We start from the raw sequence: 6,948 nt of genomic DNA on the forward strand, positions 1-6,948 counted from the left end.
TTAACTGGGCTTGCGTGATTACACTACACTCTTGGCTCACTTTGTTTATTTATTCAACCTTAAGATTGAGTACATATCTCGTTCCTGCGCACTTTTATATCATAGTGGAGATTCAAGCCTAACAAGTTATCTAATTTCTTCGGGAAAATTCCTGCTCTAACTACGCAAGTGCCTGAGTGTGGAGGCGTATTCTTCTATATACAACTCTCGCCAGAATAACAAGCAAGAATGAATGAAAACGTGGATTGAAACCACACACTACATCCCACATCAAATAAAATGTACAAACAAATCAAAGAACATTCACATGTTGTCATATTTTCTACTCAAAAATAGGCATGCATCAATAAAATCAAGTAACACCCCCTGAAATGAGCACATGTTACTTAAGAACCATCAGACCTATGAAACAACTCAGTGCGTATTTTAAATGGACATCCTAAAATAAAACACACGACAGAAATAAATAACACATCGGGCCTTAGTTGTTTCGGTTTTACAGTTATAGCTAAACTAATGTCAGGTTCTCTCTCTTTCTCTTTCCAGTCGACTCTTCGTTTACGGATAGAGAGGTAGGCCTAAATACTAGTAACAGCGAACCGTGTGATGTTGGTTTGGTCTCAAGTTCTGTAAACCAAATTTAGTCATGTACTTGTACATGTTGTATTAATCATTTTTGTATTTTGTGATGGATGTACAGTACTAATTTCTTTTTGTTCCAGTTAGATGAACAATTGTATGGATATGTGTGCAAAATATAACTGGCCCAGAAAATATTTACAATAGGACTAATGTGGGATTGACCCTTTTTCACGAACATCACAGAAGATGCTGGAAATAGCCACCATTGTCGTCACAGCAGTGCTGTGCTCGATTTATCAAACTGTGAGACACACGTAGCAGCTCTGCCTGAGTGATAGCAGCAATAGTGTTTTCAGTGTTCTGCTCTAGCTCTTCCAGTGTGTGAGGATTATTGGAGTACATCTGACCCTTCAATTTGCCCCTCAGGTAAAAATCGCAGGGAGAGAGATCAGGCAGTCAAGGTGGCCAGTTGATTGCACTGCCTCTGCTGATTGTCCTCTCCTCACCCAACACCTCATGTACTATAAGCCCACTTAGCACCATTTTAAATTCTCAAAAGTTGTGCTTCCCCAAAATTACTTTGGTATCTACAGCTAAGAGGTCCATCTCAAATAACTTGTGAACCATTGTAAATATTGACATCCTACACTTCAGTCTCATCTGAGATGAAATTAAAGCATTCCTCTAATATTTATATTCATCCTGGTTTTTGAGCTCCTGATCTTCCTTCTCTTCTGGGCTCTCTTCTCTTAGTTCTAGCTTCCTTTGCTGCTTTCTGGATTGCCTTTTCTAATTTGAAAACCCTTCTTCAGTCAACTCCAACCAAAGCATTTTTTGTAATTTTCCCCACAAATTACTCTTAGTGATTGTAGCACTTTGCATCCTGAAGCAGTTCCTCCATTGAAACAGATAACAGCATCAACTACACCTATTTTCAATGTATCTAAACTCATGACAGCTTAGGGTACCCATTGCCACATGCAACTATTGAAATTCTTGTTCAGGTTCTCTGTTCTTCCATCAAACCTCTAACAAATTATTATCACTGAAATCTTTGTATATTGAATTCATAGCTTCTACTTCATGATGTGAAAGGGAGTGTTTATGTTAGTATAGTATTTCTTCCCTTCTGCCATTGCCTTTGGATTCCAACACCATGAATCAATGCCAGGCAGACAAAGCTGGTGAACTGGATGGTCATCAGTGGATCTTTTATTAAAGAAACTGCTTTTTCCATACCTTCAAGATTGTCTGTTTCTTCTCATAGCCAAACTACTACTACTACTACTACTACTACTACTACTACTACCCCTCTCATCATCGGTTAGTCACCCACAACCTCCCAATTGCCTTCCCGTCTGAAAATTTCTGTCCCTTCAGGTCTCCTTTTAGTTTTCTCAAGCTTGTGCCAATTATATTTGCATGTGTCCAACACGCACACCTTTTCAATCTTGATATCACTATAAAATTTAAAATCACAAACTTTCTGAAAACCTTTGGAGTCCCCACCACCTAACTACTCAGTGTGAAATATTCTCACCACCCACTCAGATCCAACCTGTCCATTGAAACTTTTAGTGACAACTGCGATCATCATTTCTCCAACTTGACTTCATTGTAACATAGTGAAGTAAAAAGCTAGGCCACGTGAAGTAAAGTTCTGCATTTGTATTCCGAGACAAAACTTAACCTCAGCTCGACTAAGTTAGATTCAAATTAAAAGCTAGTGGCCTTGGTGTCCGACGTCATTAGTAATACTTTGCGCGCAAAGCTGCTCCATGCATAAAGAGATGACATTCTTCGCTTATACCGGTAAGATAAATGTTGTTTACGTTATTGCGTGTTGCTTTCTAGAAGTGCCATCCTTTAAAGAAATTGACTGAAATAGAAGAAAGTAAGAAAAGATTGTACTGTAAAGCATTCACTCAATTTCTATAACTTCCCACTTTCTGATGATGCGGCAGTCAATACACTATTTAATGAAATATGCATCTGATACTTCACTGAAGCACAGGTGTTTCCTTAATTTAACTAGACTATTTCCTGAACAGCATTTTTATAGTCACTTCATCAAATTCTGTAATAAAACGTTATACATATCAAACCTAGCTGGTGACGACATGTCTATGAGGGCACCAATACACCTCGTAGCATAAGCTAACCTGATATTAATGTTATAAATCACCTGTTTGCAGGGTTTTCCACCAAGCACACATCCATACATAGTATATCATCATTATAGACCGTTATGCCTTTCGACGTTCAGTCAGCAAGTTTCTGTGAATTTACTAAATGTCACCACAATCATCTATTTGCAACTGGTGCTTTGGTCCCATTTAGTTCTATACCTCTTATCGTTAAACTGTTAGAAACTAAGTCTAACCATCGTCGTCTTGGTCTCCCTCTACTTCTCTTACCCTCCATAACAGAGTCCATTATTCTCATAGGTAACCTATCCTCCTCCATATGCCTCACATGACCCCACCACCGAAGCCGGTTTATGCATGCACCTTCATCCATTGAGTTCATTCCTAACGTAGCCTTTATCTCCTCGTTCCGAGTACTCTCCTGTCATTGTTCCCACCTGTTTGTACCAGCATTCATTCTCGCTACTTTCACGTCTGCTACTTCTAACTTATGAATAAGATATCCTGAGTCCACCCAACTTTCGCTCCTGTAAAGCAAAGTTGGTCTGAAAACAGACCGATGTAAAGATAACTTGGTCTGGAAGCTGACTTCCTTCTTACAGAATACTGTTGAACACAACTGCGAGCTCACTGCATTAGCTTTACTGCACCTTGATTCAATCTCACTTACTGTATTACGATCCTGGGAGAACACACATCCTAAATACTTGAAATTATCTACCTGTTCCAGCTTTGTATCACCAATCTGACATTCAATTCTGTTGAATTTCTTATGTACTGACATCAATTTAGTCTTCAAAAGGCTAAATTTGATACCATACTCATCGCACCTATTTTCAAGTTTCAAGATAGGCTGCAGGCTTTCGGCACAATCTGCCATTAAGACTTAAGTCGTCCATATAGGCCAGACTGCTAACTACATTTCCACCTAACCGAATCCCTCCCTGCCTCTTTATACCTTTCAGCAGATGGCCATGTAAACTATGAACAACAAAGGTGAAAGATTACAGCCTTGTCTAACCCCTGTAAGTACCCTGAACCAAGAACTCATTCTACCATCAATTCTCACTGCAGCCCAATTGTCAACATAAATGCCTTTGATTGATTTTAAGAATCTACCCTTGATCCCATAGTCCCCCAGTATGGTGAACATCTTTCCCTCAGTACCCTTTCATATGCTTTCTCTAGATCTTCTCTCGGGCATGTAGTATTTTTCAATTACCTGGCATATACTGAAAATCTGATCCTGACAGCCCCTCTGTGGTCTGAAACCACACTGGCTTTCATCCAACTTCCTCTCAACCACTGATCGCACCCTCCCTTCAAAGATACCAGTGAATACTTTGCCTGGTATACTAATCAATGTGATAGCTCGATAGTTGTTGCAATCATTCCTATTCCCTTGTTTATAGATAGGTGCAATTACTGCTTTTGTCCAATCTCAAGGTGCCTATGAAGTCATTATTTATCCCTGCCTTCTCACTATACTTCACCATTTTAGGTCTAATTTCACCTATTCCTGAAGCGTAATTTCACCATAATTTTACTCCTCCCCATGAGCTATATTGTTCACGACACAACCATGAAGATTTCCTTTTATGTTGAGAAGATTTTCAAAGTATTCCCTCCACCTGTCCAGTGATTCCCTGGGATCAGGGCCGTCGCGTGGATAGTGCGACCGAGGCGGTCGCCTTGGGCGCCGCAATCGGGGGGGCGCCGCTGTGGGTAAAAAAGTATATTTTATGCGTTGGTAGTCTAATTCTATAGATGACTGTATTGGTCTCTGTGTTATACAATAACACAATGGATGCATGGCTGAGTGCACACAAATTCTCTCTATGCATAATGTACTGTAGTAACTGTGTGTACTGAGCAGCGCTGTCCGCTGTGGTAGCATGTAGTGAGGGTAGAAATAGGATCGTGACTCATCGGCGCCGGCGAGTCGACATCAACACCCCTCCCCACCCACAGTGTGCATGGGACACAGTTTACACTTGTCTTGGTTACTTGGTTTTATAGTGACATTGGCGTAGACACGCCGTCGCTATTTACGCCAATTGTTAATAGTTTATTCTTCCGTGAGTTACGAGCTTTATGAATACTGAACAATGTTGTTGTGAAGTGCATAGTGATTAGTGGAAAACTTCGTATCTTTCAATCGAACCTGTTTTTCCTGAGAAAAGGATTTGTAAATGAAAACGCGTTCTGAAGAAAAAATTGTCAGGGGCGCACAGGAGAAAGTTGTACAAGGAAAGTGAGTTAGCTAATGAGGCTTTATTAAGTAAAGTGCCAAAACTATTATTTTAAAACTAATACAACACGAAATGTTGCTGCGGCTGAGACCAGTACGTCTGCACCTAGCTGTAGTTCTTCCTCAAGAGGCCAATGACACTGTATTTGTACCTGTACCTTCCCCTACTAATGATACAGTTACAAGTGATCGTGACCATCGTGTTAGTGATAATGGCAATAAAAGAGTCTCAACAGACACTGAAACTGAATTTATTTCCAAATCGGAGCAGGTGCCGGTGATTACTTGAGATCCTGCAACGTGGGCAGCGCATATTATGCACATTCAGCGTGATGAGTTTGTTTCGACAGGGCCGACTAAATATTCTAAAGAAGACCATGATTGCCCAAAACAAATTACGAAAATAGGCACTTTTCAAACCAATTTCGGTATTGGGTTTTGGAAAATGGAGAAAAAATATCAAGGCGATGGTTGATTGATTCAGAAAAATCAGATTCTTTCTATTGTTTCTGTTGTAGATTGTTTAATCCCTCATCGAAGTCACATTTTGGTCAAGCAATGGATTTTAACAACTGGAACAATTTGGCAGATCGTTTAAAATCCCATGAGTTGTCACCAGACCATTTCAAAAATATGGCTACATGGTTTAAAGCAGAAAAAAGAATTAAAGGAGACACATCAATCAACCAGTACATCATGAAGCAAATTTAAACCGAGGGTCAACGTTCAGAAGAAGTATTGCGTCGGTTAGTGGAAATTACTTTATATCTAGCAGAGCACAATATGGCTTTCCATGGGTCAACTTCCAAAGTTTTCACAAAAAATAATGGAAACTTTCTTGAACTTGTGCAACTTTTAGGAAAATTTGATAGTGTAGTAATGGAACACTTAAGACGTATAACTAGCATAGAAACACAATTTCATTTATTAAGTGTGTCAATACAAAATGAGCTAATAAGTTATACCAGGTGACTCAGTAAAGCAAAGTATCTTGGCAAAAATAAAGGAAGCCAGATATTTTTCCGTTATCCTTGATTGTACTCCAGACATAAGTCACAAGGAGCAAGTTTCATTAACGATTCGCTACGTCACTGAAGATGATGATCGGAAGATCAAAGTAGAAGAAAGCTTTATAGCATATTGAGTTGCCAAAGAAACCACTGGAGAAGGAAATTGAAGAGTGTGGTTTGAGCCTGACAAACTTTCGTGGTCAAGGATACAATAGCAGCGCCAACATGGCAGGTGTATGCAAAGGAGTTCAAGCCAGTATACCGGCCAACTTCCCTGTGGCTGTGTTCATTCCTTGTGGGTGCCATAGCTTAAACCTAGTAATTGCTGATGGAGCAAGAGCATCAATTAAGTCTACAACTTTAATTGGTATTTTACAACGCCTCTTTACCATTTTCTCTAGTTCAACAAAGCGCTGGTGTGTAATAAGCAACCATACTAAAGCACTTACTTTAAAGCGAGTGTGTGAAACACGTTGGGAATCTCACATAAGTGCTGTTCAGGCTGTTAGATACCAATACACCGAAGTTAGAGATGCATTGGTTGAGTTAGGTGACAAAATTGATGTCCCCCAAAAAGCCTGTGAAGATCAATCTTTGACTAATCAGATGGAAGACTTTTCCTTCATTGTAACTTTGATCTTGTGGAATGACATTCTTTATGAAGTTAATTTGGTCAGTAAAAGCATTCAAGGAAAAGAAGTAGACATCAGTAACTGTTCTGAAAATTCAATAAATGTTTGGAGTTGTAAATAGATTTAGAGAGAATGGATATGTGAACACAGTAATCTCCGCTAAAGAAATAGATGCTGAACTTGGTATCGAACCTGTTTTTCCCAAGAAAAGGATTCGTAAATGAAAACACGTTTTTTATGAGTCTTCTGAGGAAGTGCAATCGTCACTTAAAGGAACCTTTATGAGAAAAGTTTTTTATCCATTAGTGGATAAAGTTTTGAAGATT

The sequence above is a fragment of the Anabrus simplex genome, chromosome 1 (assembly GCF_040414725.1).
Source record: "Anabrus simplex isolate iqAnaSimp1 chromosome 1, ASM4041472v1, whole genome shotgun sequence".
Lineage (NCBI taxonomy): Eukaryota > Metazoa > Arthropoda > Insecta > Orthoptera > Tettigoniidae > Anabrus > Anabrus simplex.